Here is a 17,686-nt window from a genome sequence, read left to right on the forward strand (position 1 = left end):
GCTCATGAAATTGATTGATATAGGGAGTGACTTGTTACAGAAATTGGTTGATATAGGGAGTGACTTGTTACAGAAAAAAATGAATTCTATCCATTAGAAAAAATCAAAATAAATAAAAATAAATTAAAACAACTTATTTTAAGAATACACCATGAGGGAGCAGCTGAGGAGAGTGGAGGAGGTGGTGACAGCTAGAAGTTGCTGCTCTTTAGTGTAATTGGAAACCCATCAGGGATCCTTTCTCAGACTCAAGTTAGAAGTGAGAGTTGAGATAAGTGAGGCCACCATTCCTGCTCTGAACTCCTCAAGGGGAGAATGGATTTATCAGGAGTGAAAAGGAAGAGCTTTGTAGGAGTCAAAAATATTTTAAAAAAATGTCCAGCACTAGGGATCCCCCTCATACCAATATCAAGGACTGCTCTAAAATCAAAGGGACCACCAAGGACATGAGTGAGAAGGACCATGGCAGAAAAAAGCCTATGAAGAGGCTCAGTGCTTCCAGCAGAAGAAGCAGCAGTACCAAGTCTCCGTGCAGTTCCACCTCCAGCTCAGGATCCAGCAGCAGCACAGGTTCCAGCAGTGTCTCCAGTGCCTCCTCTGCATCCAGGTGCTGGGGAAGCTCCAGCACATCCTGCTGCTTCCATTCCAGCAGCTCCTCTGGATCTCCCAGCCCTTCTGGGTGCATACATGGCACAGGTGGTGATCCTGCTCCAAAAGCCAAACCACTGAAAAGACAAAAAGGAGAAGAAAAGGCAGAGCCCTTCCCCTAAACCCAAAGTGCATGTTGGAAGCCTCACCTGAAATGTAACCAAGGATAACAACATGGAGATATTTTCCACCTTCACAAAATTAAAAAGATTGACATGCCTGTAGAAAGTGTGCATCCTCATCTATCCAAAGGCTATGCATGTGTGGGGTTTGAGAATTGAGATGAAGCTGAAAAGGCACTGAAGCACATGGATGGAGGACAAATGGATGGCCAGGAGGTCACTGCTACTGCTGTGTTGGTCCCCTAGTCTAGGCCACCCACCACCCCAGTGATTCAGCCCTCCCCGGAGAATCCTGCTGCCACCTCCTATATGGCATAGGTTCCCCCCCACACACAGAGGAGGAGGAGGTCCACTTTACAAGACTCAGGTCTCCAATGAGCAGACAGTCCTGCTCTGCAGGACACTGCCATCACAGAAACCACTCCATTCTAACTGCTCCAGATAAACAGACCCACCAAAACTCATCCACACCTTATGTTCCACCCAGCTCAGTGCTGTCACTTTCCTAGCTAAAGGAGTGTTGGCAGGAAAGGAGCCCTCACTTGGGCTGGCTTCAAAGGCAGCAGTTGAGGCCTTTACTCTGCAGGCAGGTTCTGGCTCAGGAATGTGCCCATTGAGGTGCCCTGCAGGTTTCTGGTTAGGAAGCTCAACCATTACTGTCTGTCCAGTGGCAGAGCCCACAGGGTCCAGAAAGCTTCCAGGTAGCAGTGTGACCCAGACTCTTCACAGATGACTTGAATCAGTCTGGCACACTTGGTTACACCCTTTCTGTTGCTGAGCTATGTCCACAGGAAGGGGGACCAAGCCTCATTTCTGTTAAGCCTGGCCTTTTCCCCGCTGCTTGAATACTCTTTCAACCTCTAGGGTTGAATCCCCACCTGTTAATGCTACAAATGTTTCTGTCTTTCTACACCTTCCCACACACCCCTGCCCCACATTTCCCTTATTCTCTGAAATTGGTGAGCAAGTTTTGAGCTAGCTCTGCAAGATCATGATTGCCATCATGGTGGTCCTGCAGGATACCTTGGAGACATGCACATTAATTTTTCCTCTCTCTTATTGTACAGTCAGTACTATAAACTTTGTTTTGAGTTATGTTACATAGTAGCAGTTTAGATAAGGTTGGGTTTGTAATTTATTATGTAGTAATGAAAATGTATTGAATAAATCTAGCATGAGAATGCAAAATTTAAAAAAGCAAAAATTAAAAAAGGAATGTAAAAGGCAAGCCAGTAACTGGAGGAAACATCTCACAATACAGATACCTGATAATGAATTCATATCTACAGGTACAAAGCAAAATTACCATTTTGTAGAAACAAAAAATTCTAATTAAAAATTAGGTAAATTATTTAAATAGACCTAAATTTAGGAGGGGAGGGTACTTGGGATTGAACTCAGGGGCACATGAACGTGGACCACATCCCCAGCCCTATTTTGTATTTTATTTGAAAACAGGGTCTCACTGACTTGATTAGTGTGCCTGGATTTTGCTGAATGTGGCTTTTAACTCATGATACTCCTGCCTCCTGAACTGCTGGCATTATAGCATATGCCACTGTGCCCAACTAAATAGAGAAACAAATTTTAAAAGAAAACACATGAATGGTCATTAAGCACAGAAAAGCACACTCAGTCAATAAGGAAATGAAAATGAATACCACAATGAAAGATGTCAATGTATGGTACTTATTAAAATAGACCAAATTAAAAATACCTGAAAATACAGACTCATGATAAGAATACAGATGGAATAGAACTCTCACACTCTGCTTCCAGATTAAAATGGTACAAATACTTTCAAAAACAGTTCAGCAATTCCTCTAAAATATAAGCATGGAACTACCATATTATTCACTATTCTACTCCTAGATATTTACCATGGAGAAATGAATGCATGCATTTATTCAAAGATGGGTATGTGGGTAATTATAACAGAGAATTAGATACCACTTTTGCTAAAAGCACTCTTCACACAGGCCTTTCACAGCCCAGACAGTAACTTCAAGCAGGATAAAATTTGCCATCTCTGTATTCAATTTGGTTTTTATCATCTGAGACTTTGGACCAGATCCCTGTTCAGGTTTGTACAAAAACTACAAGGTTTATGAGTCTTAAATTTAGCTAATGTATCTGTCCCACTTGACAACTGAGGACACCAATATAAGAGTAAGTTTTAAGATTTGCAGGGACATTCAACTGCCAGCTTTTATAACCTCCTGTTCCAGACCCATTCAGTGGCTCCTACAAGTCTCCTGTCACTGTCCTACACTGGCACTCAGTTTAGGTTCTAGGAGCAGCAGAGCCTCACAGACAGATCATTCCACTAAATGGCAACAATTACCCCCCATTGGAACTGAGGCTGCCACACTAAGCTGGAACAATTATGCCATGTGTACTGATGGCTCCCATTATGTGATAAGGCCTTCTCCAGAGCCACCTCATAGAACCAGTTCTGAGATAATGAGCAACCAGACATAGCCTGTCAAGATGAACTACTTTAGCAGCTATGAAAACCCCCATTGAAATCACACACACTTGACTTTTCAGCCTTTTCTCTAAAACCTCAAGGTTTCTGTCAATGCCTTGAAGCAGATCTTTGGTGACTGTACCCCTACCCCTGTTCTTCCTCATGCATGCACACTGATTGAAATTCCTTCCCAGCCCTTCACCATTGCTTGTCTCTTTTATTGGCATATTGGCCACGGTCACTGAGGTGCCATGACAAGCATGACTGCTGGATGCTTCTCAGTTACCTCACCTCCCTGAAATCTGAGTACTGATACATGACATATGTCCAAGTCTGACCATCTCTGAAAACATGAGAGGCAGCCTGCACTTCCCTAGGACTGGAAGTACCTTATTTGCAACCTCTTCCAACTTGAGGCTGAAGAGGGGAGGGTCCCTGATGGCCTCTACTGCCTCAAATAGTCCCACAGGACTGCAAGAGAGAGATGGCTCCTTCATTCTCTAACTGGAGTAAGAAATTCCTGAGGAAGGACTGGCACTTCCAAGTCTGTCCTCCAGAGGAGATGCCACCTGAGTCCCTATCAGGGGATTAATGCACTGATTACATTAAGGCTCTCATAACCCAAACTTTTCCTCTACATATTCATTGTCTCACACATGAGTTTTGCAGGACTCCTCATATCTCAAACATGACAGCTTTTCCTTCATATTATTGGTAAAATCATATTTCTGGTATTTTATCTTGTCTTTTTAGAGATTTATCAGTATATTGACATTTTAAAAGAAGTGCCTCTTAGTTGCATTGACATTTCTCTGCTGTTTCCAATTTTTCGTATCTGTTCTTTTCTGTTTCTTTCTTTCTGCTTGCATGAGCTTAATTTTTTTGGTCCTAATCATCTGTTTTCCTGAAGTGAACACCATTGGTAATCTTTTTTGAGTTATCTTTTTATTAATTAGTTCAGTTATATTTCTTGAGTTATCTTTATATTTGTTCATTTTATTTTTTGTAATGTGGGCATTTCAGTGCTACAAATATTCTTCTAAGCACTGCTTTCATCTATAATCCTGATTTTGATACTATATTTTCTTCAAAATGTTTTCTAAATTTCCATGAGCATTTCTCTTAGATCTATGGTCTATGAGAATTGAACTGGTTAATATGTTTAAGGAATTCAATGTTTTCTCTTGGTGATTTCTACCTTAATATCAGGCCATATAAGCATTTTATGTAATATCCATTCTTTCAAATCTGCATAAGTTAAATCTAAGACTTAAGATGTGACCTGTCCTGGTTCACATGGGAAATGGTGCCATTACCATGCTGGTTTTGTTACTATTGCTCTGTAGTATAATTAAATGTCTGGTATTGTGATACCAACTGTGTTGCTCCATCTGCTAAGGATTACTTTAGCTATGCTGGGTGCCATTATTCTTCCAAATAAATAAAGGCAGGGTGTCAACACAAAACTAAAAAATATATGTAAAATAAAAATAAGAAATATATCATGAATGAGATGCCATACTAGGAGCCTAAGTTCACTTCCCTGAATATTTTCATGATCACAAGTCCAGAGCCTAACAAGACCCCCAGGGATCCTGTTAGGAGGGCTGAAGATTCCTCAAACTGTGGCAAGAAATAGCCAACCTGACTCTGGGTACCAAGTTACTTCACCAGCAATAAATTGTCCCCTACCCTGGATTTAATGCTTACTGGGTGCAAAACAGAAAAGCTCTTTGTCTTTGTAACAACTCTGGGAGTATACCATCTGGAAGCACAGCTTGGATATACGTGGTTAGGGTAGGGGCCACAGTTCCCAGATGCTCATTAGACAAGCATCCCAGACTTATGACCATTTACATTTAATAAAATTTCTTTTTTATTTGTTCTTTTGAGAAATGCATGGCAGTAAAGTGAATTTTGGCATATTATACATATATTTCTCTAAAGATTACAGTCCAGCTGGCCAAGGACTAATATGGCCAATATCTAATGCTTAATGAAGACTTTCTCTCTCTACCAAACCTGCTTGCTGCCTTAGGATTATATGGCAGATGGAAGTTTCATGAGGCATCATGTCCTTGGGACCAATGCTGATCACATGATCTGGGAAATGGGGGTCCTGACACTGACAACAGAGTGTGCATACCCATACATTACATTAGCATCTCAAGACCTTTGAAAGCAGTGGATTGAATAGCTCTCTTCCTAGGAAAAACTACACAGGTTCAGGCATATTTGTGTCCTTTAGTATCAGGCAAAAGGACAATATGATTAATCTGCCAATCCCACACAAGTTGGAAAGTTCAGTGTATTTGATCCTGCATGTCACTCAGAGGACACGGCTGGGGGCAGGAGAACACTTTTCACTGGGATGTAACCAAGAGCAAGTCATGATATTTTAGAAAAAATTCTGACCCTTTAGCCCTGTTCAATTCCATCTTTACACTTTATAAATTGCTTTATCTGTACCTTTTTCATCTGGTTGACTGCCTGGGTCCAGGCCAGAGCCTGCACATAGTCAAAGCATTCAGCTTCACATTTCCAGAGACAAAGGTGAGGGTTTCAATCAATTTTTCCAGTTTCATGTCACATTTTTTGTCACATATTGGCTTCCAAGAAAGGTTCTCCCAGTAAAGACCAATTCCACCTTGCAAATGTGCCATCTACAATGTAAGGCCATGGTAAAAATTTCAATTGTTAGTACAAATATCCAATGACCAGCTCACAGGTACTACAAGCCATACTGTATAAGTCTGTCTTCTGCCTGATCAGATTTTCTCCTGTCTCATGCCAGGCAGTATAGATAACAGATTGTATTGCAAAATAAGTACACATACTTGACTTCAACCATGCTCAACCCATATGTACACTAACAATTTTCAGGTAGAGAGATACTCCTCCTTAGGCTTGTGAGATCAATGGTACTGGGGCAGCCACATGAGATGGTGAGGAATAGGTAAAGGCACCTCTTCAACAAGCTGTTGGTGAGAACTCTACATTGCTGTAATACACGTGCCATTTATTTAGGACTATATGCTGTAGGAAACTGATGCTGGTGAAATAGGTCGTCAACTCACCTGTGTAGGTATGCCAGTTCACCTTATGTTCAGTAAAGTTTTGGACAGTGGCTCACCCATGGTAAGTCATTTCACACTCCTAAGAACTGCTGTTACAAATGGCTGTATCTCCTAGTTTCAGTTCCTTTCCATACCTACGGAAAAAATTCTCAAAGTACATTTTTCATTCTTGTTTTTCTTTTCAGAAAGCTAAGTTCATGTCATTGCTGGACATGTTATAGGTGACAGTTATCCACATTGGCAGCCTCAGTATAGAGGTGCCCAGAGATTGTACCTGGGCTATCAAATCTGCTTTTTCAAATACTGTCTTCTGGGGATCATCCTAGTTCCATTTGGCTCCCTCCTTCATCAGCCCAGTAGTGGGCATGGATATTGAGTGGGATGAGGAGGGAAAGGTTGCTAATGATCCAGGGGCCTGAAGATCCTTCTACATTCTTCAAATCAGGGTGATGGTAAACGTGTTCACTTTATCTACTGACATGCATGGAATCAAATATTTCTTACCTGACCTGACTGCCCCACAAATTTCATGGGGCCCTGGATTCTGTTGAGGTTGAAAGCCCATTTTCTAGTATGTCAATGAATTGTTCTACTGCATCCTTTACACAGGATGATCTTCTCCTGCTAGCAGAATGTCATTAACATAATGGAACCAGATAACATCAGTGGAGAATGAGAACAGATCAAGGTTATGTGTCACCATGCCATGACAGATGTAGATATCCCAGAGGCCAAACTTGGAATGTCCACTACTTTTCCCAGCAATTGAATGTGAACTTGCTTAGCAAACCCATTTGCAAAAGGTTGTAGAAAAATGCATTAGCTAAGTAAAGAAAACCATGCATAGAGCCAAAGGAGATTGTATTTCGTGAGAAAAGTTTTAATTTTGCAAGATGAAAATGTTCTGGAGATCCATTACACAACATTTTGAGTATATTAACATGGTAGAACAATATATTGAGAAGTGCTTAAGAGGTAATATAAAAAATACAAAAAATAAGCAGATTTAATAACTTAAATATGTTCAGTATGTTCAGTTTATGCAAAGTCAAAAGTACCTAATTAACCAGTTAAAAGTAAAATTAAATAAATAAGGAAGACAATCCACAGAATGAGAGAAAATATTTGCAATTCAAATTTGATGAAGAATTATTATTGTGATACTATATCTCATCAAGCGAGCATCCCAATTTGAAAATGGACAAAGAACAAAAAGCAATAGGCATTTTCCCATAGAAGATGTATGAACAATCAATAATCAGAGGAAAAACAGCACTGTCATGAGGAAAAGCAAATCATTCACTCTGTGGTATCACTTTACATGCATTACAACAGATGTTTTAAGATAAATGGGAAATGAATGTTGATAAGGAGAAAATGAAACCCTAAACATTTTTTGGTGGGAATTTACACAATACTATGAAAAACAGAATGATAGTTCCTCCAAATATTGAATGTGAAATTATTACATCAGGGAAATCCACTTCTTGGTAAATTCCCAAGAGAACTGGAAGGAGAGACTAAAACCAACACCTGCACACCAATGTTAATGGCATGTTTATTCACATTAGCCAAGTGGTGCAAACAACCCAAAATACCCTAGATAAACAAATGAAAAATTATGCAACATGTTGTACCTCCATGCCAAGTTGTTCACTCACTCTTGAAAATTAATGAAGCTCTTAAAAATGCAGTAATGTGGGTGAATTGGAAAAATATTCTAAGTGTTAAACCACAAAAAATTTATGATTCCACATATCAGGTCCTTACAACAGGCAATTCCATAGAGACAGAAAGTGGAGTCGAGGTAACCAGCAGCTGGAAAAGAGGAGTAATGGGGCATTCTTGTTCAACAGTATGGAAATTCTGTTGGGCAAACTGTAAAAGTTCAGGAAGTGGAAAATATCCATAGTGTGAAACATTGTGAAACTATTTAATGCCATTTAATTATATACTATGAACAGTTAAAAGGATAAGTTTTATTTTATGTACATGTTTTATTAAAAACCCAATTGTGATATGCTTGAAACAGCTCAAGAAAAAAATATTGAACATTAATTTGATAGTATTCAAGATGATTGCATTCAGGCACACAAGGTAGAGGCTCCATGTGAGAAATGGCTCTGCTGTGTACAGAACTGAGTTGAATTATTAAAATACATGAATTCATCCAGGTGCAGTGGTGTGGAGAACTCTTGTAATCCCAGTGATTACAAGATCACAAGTTTGAAGTAGGGAATCACAAGTTTGAAGTCGGTCTAGCAATGTAGCAAGGCCCTCAGGAAGTTAGCAGGACATTTCTCAATATAAAAAATGAAAAAGGAGTAAAAAGAACAAAGCATATAGTTCAACAGGTCAACTGTAAGTGGTTCAATACACCAATCATATATATATATATATATATATATATATGCATGTGTATGTTTCTACACACTTGTTTATACTTGTATATAAATTTATAACTTATTTTTAAATCCCCCAAAATTCACCATTTAGGAGAAAACTCAGTCAAGTACAAAGACAACTCAACCAGGAAAATGATCCTGAGTGACAAAGGATTTGCAGGAGATCAATGAAGAAGAACAAGGAGAGATTGTTTTTCAGGGATCTCAGAAGACCATTTTAAAAATAATTGTTCTTTTTAGTTATACATGACAGTAGAATAAATTTTAACATATTATACACACATATGGATTATAACTTCATATTCTTGTGGTTGTACATGGTGTGAAGTAACTCTGATCATATATTCACAAATTAATATAGGAAAGAAATGTCCAATTCATTTACTGTCTTTACCATTCCATCCCCTCTCACTTCCTTTCATTTCTTTGGTCTAATCCAAAGAAATTCTCTCCCCTCCCCTTATCATTTGTTCATATTCACATATCAGACAGAACATTTGGCCTTTGGTTTTTTGGGATTGGCTTATTTCACCTAGCATGATAGTCTACAGTTTCATCCATTTACCAGAAAATGACATAATTTCATTCTTCTTTATGGCTGAGTAATATTCCATTGTGTCAATATATATCACATTTTTAGACAGCCTCTTAAAATAATATTTCCCTTGCACCATGGTTAAGACATTAAAGAGCTGGCAGACAGGTCTGAAGAAAGGGAAGGAGTGACTGCAGCCAAGCTGGGGTAAAATGAGTGACACTCTTATAAAAGCAGGAGCCACAAAATACAAATTGGTGAAAGTGTTATATACCAGGAACTCACTAGTGAAAACTCTCAATCAGAACTCAGAATGCTCATACCTTTAGCAGTGAATGCAGTAGACATGAGAAGCAGGAAAAGAAAGAAACAGAGAAAGAAAGACAAAGCCATAATGAAAAATAGAGAAAGACAGAGGGGAAAAAATAAGCCAAAGCAACCAGAATACAACTATCGCCAGTTCAGAACCTAGGACAACAAACTCTAGTGCATGAGGAAGATATCACAGGACACTGACATCTGAGGGTGAACACTGTGGGCTATTGAGAAGAATCTATTTTGACTTTCTAAAGTGAATGTTATCAGTACCCAAAGATTACACAGTAATGCAAATTCACATGTGTATCCTACACCTCTATATAGCAAATGACAATTCATCATCTAGGATTACTTATACAATAAGTTCTATTACTTATCACCATTTCCTCACTACTGAAATAGATGGCTCTTGGTATAATAGCAGACAGATTTGTGTCATACCTATCAACATGGTGGGGATGGGGCTTCTCCTCCTGTACTGGGCTCCTCATGGTGCCCAAGAGGAGGCTGCAGAGCTCTGTATCCATCCCTTGCTCTCAATACTGAGGTCTCTAGTAATTCCAGAACAGGGTAAAAAGACTTGGAAGATGTTCTACTCACTGAACCAGAAATGTTAATTTATGCTAAAAACAATCTCCAAAATTTAAATGGAAATCTAATATTTAGATATAACACAATGCAAATAATGCAACATATTTTGCAAAAGAATTTTAGTAGAATAAAATCTTAACATAAAAATACATGAACAATCATAAGGATTTTAATATTAAACATGACTATTTTAAATCCTACTCAAATTGTCAATGTTGGAAGCATCAGTTACTATTGCTGCATAAATAACACAGTTATCTCAACACCATATTTTAGAACTCCTGGTTCTTGGATTTGTTTGTTGTTTCTGGAGCTAGTTTTGCCTGAGCCATCCATGAATCTACAATTGATAAGCTGACTGAACCTGGAGGGTCTAAAATAGCTTCACACACATATCTGTGGCCTTGCAAGGGTGAGTAGAGTGGGGTCTTGGATGGTAGAGACCTGAGGATCATTCATCCTCCAATGCATCAGAAGGAGCTTCCATTGATGACAGCTGTTTCAAGAAGATCAAGGTCAATGTGGAAGCTCCATTCTAGCCTCTCTTACATTAACTCAATAAAAGCCCATTTGAGAAAACAAATCATATTTCCAAGCTTGAACTCATTGCAACAAGGACCCTCCCAACAGTTCATTGAGGTCATCAGTGTGGCAGTCTACTACACTCCCCTCATATGTGCCAGATATGACTAAGAGGATCAGAAGATAGAATAAACAATGTACAAGTCAGGTTGGTGGGCCTTTTTCAGATGTAAGCCATGTAAGCATCTTAGAAATCACACTGTCCCCATACTATATAAAAAGCTAAACAAACTGAAAAATCAACAGTTCTTGGATTCATCAAAAAATTAGATCCCAGGACAAATCCCCTATTCCCTCAAATTGGTGAAAAAGAAAGGCACATACACGGATTCAAAACTTCTTGAAGTTGAAACCCACTAGTGAAAACATCTTTGGGAAGCAGTATTGGACTAGAAACACCTGAACTAAAATTGAACAATAGCTGGAAGCTCAGTGTGGACAAGGCTGACCCAGTCACACAGGGCTCCTCAGACACTGATGAGTTTTACCTCCAGGATCTCAACCAGGTTCTCATAGGGTAACCAAAGAATCTGATCTTCCTGAAAAGTTTCAACCTTGGGAGAAACTATTTTACAAAAGCGTACCCTGCTGCAATTTTGTCACACCCAAAGGATCGAACATAAAGGAACTTCCAGACTCAAGCCTGCTCTAGCCCTCAACCAGGAAGGAGGGATACACTCAAACCAGCACCTACTACTCTTCCACATGAGAGGGAATATATCCAGTTATAGCTGCCTCCAGACTCCTATCCCACCAGAGTGGGGAAAATGAGGAATCTGATGATTCTCCTTTTAGGAGCCCGGACTCACTAAAACTGAATTCTAATAAAAGGGCTAGTGACATCTCCCTTCACCAAGCAGGGTAAATGCAAAATAAACTAAGGAGCACTAACAAGAAACAGACACATATTACATTCAAATGGAGGAAATCAAAGGATGGGGAAGTTATTTTCAAAACTCTAGTATATAATGGTGTTTATTGTGGTCTGGATCTAGGAATGTCCCTCCAAAAGCACATGTGTTAGGTAATGCAGATATATTGAGGGGTGAGAAGACTGGGTTATGATATCTGCAAACATATGGATTAATCTTTTAGATGAATTAGTAATTTGAATGGACCACAGTCTCTAATGACAGACAGGTGGATGTAGCTGGAGAAAGTCACTGGAGGTGTACCTTTGAAAGCATAATGTCACATTAAAAAACATTTCTGTCTGGCTGTGGCTGTGTAGGTATGTCTCTCTCTCTCTCTCTCTCTCTCTCTCTCTCTCTCTCTCTCTCTGCATTTATTTTTATGCATAGTTTTTTGTAGCAGGGATTGCACCCAGGGGCACTTAACCACTGAACTGCATCCTCAACACTTCTATGTTTTATTTTGAGACAAGGTTTTGATGAGCTACTTAGGGCTCTGCTAAGTTTCTGAGGCTGGCTTTGAACTTGCACTCCTTCTATCCTACTGCCTCATCCTTTGGAGCCACTGGGATTACAGGAGTGTGCCACCTTGCCTGTCTATCTATGATATTTGTCTGCCATTAACTGAGCAGCTTTCCTCTGCCATATCCTTCCACTGATGTTCTACCTCACCTTGGCCAGCAAGGAGATGGTAGAACCTAAAAATCTTTCTTCCTCTAAGTTGTTTTTGTCAGGTAGTTCATTCACAGAGACAAAATGTTTATTAATATAGGGATGATAGTTAATGTATTGTATATTTCAGAATTGCTACAAGTAAAAATTAAGGATGTGGATGTAGCTCAGTGGTAGAACACTTGCCTAGCAAATGTGAGGCACTGGGTTTGATGCTCTACACTGCACAAAAAAGAATACAATAAAAGTTTTTTTCAAAAACACTATAATCCATGACTCTCTAGACAAAATATCAAAAATATATATAAATGATGAAGATTGGAAATCAAAAGGATGGCATCAATACTGACTCCATAGACATTACAAAGACAGCCAAGGAATACCACAAACAATTTGACATTCTTAAATTCAAGGAACTGCATGAAATCTACTGATTTCTTGCAAAACAAATATGGCAGATTTAACACAAAAAAAATTATCAATCTAAATAGAACTGTAATGTATCAAAGATAATAAACCAAAGTGTCCATCCCACCAGTTCAAGAAAGGTTCCTAGTTAATCTCCTCCAAAAGATAAAAACAAAATATCTACTTTCTAACTCTTTGTTTTGGGCCAGCATTAAATAAATAACAAAAACAAAGATTACAAAACAACTACAAACCTAAATCTTTCAGGAAAGTAGAAAATAAATGAAATGAAGTATTACCAAATATTACCCAGAAACATACCTGCATCAGTTTAGCCAATTGGCATATAGTAAAGGAAGAGAGCCAACACAGCAGCACAGAGCTGAGACCTTTCCAGTAAGTGCTACTCTTGACCTGGTCATCCCCATCAGCAAGGCTACCTAACATGTGGAAGAAGAGACTCAGAGAGAAAGAAAGGAGAAGGGGAAAGAAAAACTATTGGAAAATGATGGATAGGAAATTACAAAATTTGACATAAAACAAACCACCAGATTCAATGTTTCCCCTTTCATAAATCAAAACAAACAGTCATTTCTACACATATCATGGTATCCATATTTGATATGCATATCATACATGAATAAATGGGTTTGTGTCTGTGCATGTCTATATATACAGAAAATCTAAAAAAAATTCTCCAATTGTACAATCAGTGATGTTGAAGAAAATATACTAGATCATACAAAATTTTCCTTGAAGGTTTCTTTCAGTTTCTATACCTGTTCTTCTGGATTTGGAATAATGGTATATATAATTTGGTTATTTTTGTTGTATTGTTCAAGACCCAGAGACATGAAGATAATAAAATTAACTAGAAAAAATCATGAAGAACTTTTATTCAAAATGCACAAAACTAAGTAAGCAGGGAACAGATTCAGTTCTATGTCTGAGTTGATTCGAGGAAAGAAAATATTATGTGAGAAAGCAGGAACTGCAGAGAGAGGAGAACCTGAAAGTAATAATCCCTGTAAAATAACAATTACAGGAACAACCCAATATACAAAAACGTGATACTCATGGAGCTAAGCAGTGATCTACAAAGAAGCAGATAACATCTGGGTGCCAGGCAGAAACAACAGGATATGAATTAAGGCCTCCTGCAGCAGGGCAGGCAGGTGCAGTTGGAAGGAGGGATCTTGAAGACCCAGGAGAGTAGAGGACATGCTGGACTGGATGGTGGGGCAGGAGTGTGATGAAGCCTCTTCTTCTTGCTCATACCCTGCTCTCAGGATCCCTTTGTGATGAGACAACACAGCCATCTGATACAGGCCTGGGCCCTACTCCCCATTCCTGAACAGACCTCTCAGAACTCATTTGTCCAAAGTGGACAGTGCCATTTAGATGATGGAGAATTCTCTTTCCTCTGAATAGCATTAGTACCTCTATGGCTCAACCCCAGCTTCAAAATCTGGGCAATGGATATGATCCTTGGCTTTGTGTGTGACCTGGGGCTCTTTCTCTTTTTATTGTCTTACCTCCAGGGTAATCCATCCATCCCACCACCAAGGAAAAAGGAAAAATTAAAAGTAAGAAACCCTCAGGCCAGACCCACAAGAAAAATAGATTCTCTGTTGTCTACTCTTCTTTCCACTTTTCCAAATTATATTGAGACCCTTCAAAAAATAGAAATCCCAGGACAGAAAAAAGCATCATTCTGTGATAGGCAGGGCAGGGCAGGAAGTAAGTCTGCACAAGGTCTTCTCCTATCTGAAGCTCTCAAACCATCCAAGTGGGACTGCAGGTCCCAGAGAAAAACATACATTGTTACTCAGTGTTTAAGGTCTAGATTCCTGAGAGAGTTGGGAACCTGTGGAGAAGGGCAGACATGAGGATTGGTCCATCAGTCACCTCCTGGAAGGTGTCTTGGGGAAAAAAGTCTCTCCTTTGTGTTTGACTGATGTGAGGACTTTGCTGAGCTCTGAGGGCCTCCATCACAGGCTGGAGTCACCTCTGGCCTCAGGGAGCAGAACCCTGCCTGGCAGCCTAGAAGAGCCTGTGGAAATGAGTCTGTTCCTGAGTGGAGGAGCAGTGACTGATTACATCCATGATGCAGTTTAGAGAGAAAATCACCTTTTGTGTTTTCCAAAGAAGAAAATAGGAGTATTTTGCCACTTTACTAACATTCTATGAATAAAAGGGACTTTACCATGTAACTGTAGAAAGTTATACTGTTTAGAAACACGGAATGTCTACAGCTGAATTAAAAAGCAGTGTACAATAGGGCACCAGACTCTTCTTTTTATTGTGGGTCAGCATCCAAATGTGAAGAAGGGACAGAGCAAGAACAGAAAGAAGAGTGGCATTCTGGAAGGTAAGCCCCTGCCCTTCAAACCCAGAGGTGACTTGCTATAACCTGTCCCAAGAGACTGGAGCCACATCCCAGAGAATGTCAGCTGCAGAGACAAGAGAGGAAGGATGCTGGGAAGGAAATCATCACACCAGAGACACTTCTTAGATTCTGTGCTCAGAATGAAGTTGTGGTGGGCAGGGGTGGGTGATGACTAGTAGGATGGTGTGGGCTGTTCTGGAGTCATGCTTTCTGGATTTGGAGGTGGAACTTCCTGGTCAAAATGTGGACAAGCTCTTACTTTCTTAAGACAAATTCCTCTTTGAGATGGTCTAATCTATCTCCCCACAGAGTGGTTATGAGTACAGTGGGGCTAGTGGAAGTGGAAGGAAATGACCAAAAGCTGCCATTCTGTGTGCTGTGTGATACCTGTCACATGTCAGGCCTTGAACACTGGTGCTTGCCCTCCAGAGATTACCTCTCACAGTCTGCCCCACATGGACATTCCACTCACCCTCCTTCTCCACAATAATGCAGTCTCCATTTTCAGGTTACAGGGATTGCTGGAAGCTCTGGTTTCACTTTTACAAAGGCAATTAACTTTCCACTTCTTCCTGTATCCTTCTGACTGCTGTCTATGATATGATGCAACATAAACAACAGATTCCTGTCCCTGACCCACCTACTATAACTTCTGGCCCCATCTACTCCTGGCTACAGCCTATGCCTTCTACCACTTGCAGCCACCTAGGGAAGCTTCATGAGGACAGCAGCTTTCACCATGTCTTTCAAGGAAATGACCCAGATGAAAAGTTCAAACCAGAGTCAGCTATAGTCCACCAATCATGAACACTGTCTATGAAGGATGCTCTGGCCACTGTGTTCTTCTCTTTGGCTTCCCCAGTTTCTTTGCACAAGCACCCTCTACCTCTGGCTTCCATTTCCTCACCAAACCTAATGACATCCTCCATGTCTGTTGGGTCACACTCACCTCTGATGCCTCTCAGTCACCAAAGTCTGTTGCCTCTGGAATGAAATTCTTTGGCCTAATGAACTCCTCTCTCTCATCTCATCCTGCTGATCCCATGGCTTGCCCCCCAATCTCTGCCAGACCAGAGCCTGACTCCTTCTCAATGTGACTCAATGACACTCTCATGGGGAAACACCCCAAAGAGCTCTTCATCACCCCATTGCTTGTTGCCTGCTTCTGAGCCAATGCCATTTCCTGTTCCACTGCCTTCTCCTGTTACATCACCTTCTACTTCCCATCCCCTTTCTCCTGGCCCATTCCCTTCTCCTATGCAATGGCATCCTCCTGTCCCATCATCTCCTCCTGTCCCATATCTCCTCCTGTTCCATGGCTTCCTCCTGTCCCATTGCCTTCTCCTGTCCCATTGCCTTCTCCTGTCCCTGCAATCTCAGAGAGACCATATTTCCCACCCACCAGAGGACTCATCCTTGCAAACCACCTACAATCACAGGCAGAAGCTAAAGTTACATCTTTCATTAAACCTGATATCTGAAAAAGGCTGGAAATCCTGATTGCAAGACAGAAGAACAGAACATTTGTAATGGGAAGACAAAAGATGAATCAGACCACCCCCTGAATTCTCTGGGACACACAGTAAAATCACTGGACAGGGAACAGGACATCATCATCCCACAACCCTGGGACACACAAGCAAATCCAGAGCAACTTTCTTTTCCTTAGGACCTTTTACACCAAGGGCCTGGAGGACCATTTACAAAAGATAGAGAGCCCATCCTTTAGGGGCCTCCCCATTCTGCACAGCTAGTCCCTTGTGGCTACTCTAAGCATGTCTGGACACTCTGCAGAATTTTGCAGACTTCCTAATTCCATTCCAGTTTAGTTGCTGGCTCCACCCAGACAACTCTATTTCTCCCAGTTCTTGCTCCACCCTGCTGTCCAATTCCAGCCTGTGACTTCAACATTGACCAGGTCCCAGTCCCCAATTACTGGCTCAGATCCAGAATCTGGACCATCTCACATCCTCTCTTCCAAACATGCCATTCCACCTGCCCCTGAACCCCAACTAAATTTTCAGTCTTTACAAGTCAACAGGGGACCCATTTGCTTTCCCCTTTTACTTGTCAACAACAGAATATCACTTTTTGAGGAAACAACTTCATATATAGAGGGGTCTTTCCTTAATTGGTTCAAAAGTCAGAAAACACCTTCAGTCATCTCACTTTTTATAACAGCCTCCTGTAAGCATAAGCCCATCAACAAGACCACAGGGGAATTCATGAGCCTTGAGCTCCAAGAGAAACTGTAGTAGCACCTTCAAAGGAGCTTCATGCATTGCTCATTTGGACTACAACACAACATCTACACATACCTGAATCTGAAGAAGTCCTGGGACAGAGTCCCAAGAACAGGTCTGGAAAAGAACAATTGTGGGTCTTCCTGCACCTCCATGTTTACACATGATAGCAGTCCTGCTGTACAGGAGAATGGTTCACAGAGGCCAGAAATGTTCCAAGAGGGCATGATTCCTGTGGGGTTTGGTCATTCCAGGCATGAAAATTATCATGAGTCTGCCCCACCTGGAAATTCAAGCACCCATGAGGAAACTGGG

At 40.5% G+C, this 17,686-nt stretch overlaps 1 long non-coding RNA gene and 1 pseudogene across 2 annotated transcripts in view; both read left to right on the plus strand.

The window, feature by feature from the left end:
* LOC306642744 overlaps positions 1 to 17,686 on the plus strand; it is an 838,964-nt gene that overhangs the window by 137,814 nt on the left and 683,464 nt on the right. The window lies entirely within an intron of this gene.
* LOC306642707 lies at positions 230 to 1,025 on the plus strand (annotated as a pseudogene). Its single transcript has one exon. The product of its transcript is annotated as an uncharacterized misc_RNA (transcript).

This window comes from Sciurus vulgaris (assembly GCF_902686455.1).
Source record: "Sciurus vulgaris genome assembly, chromosome: 13".
NCBI classification, from domain to species: domain Eukaryota; kingdom Metazoa; phylum Chordata; class Mammalia; order Rodentia; family Sciuridae; genus Sciurus; species Sciurus vulgaris.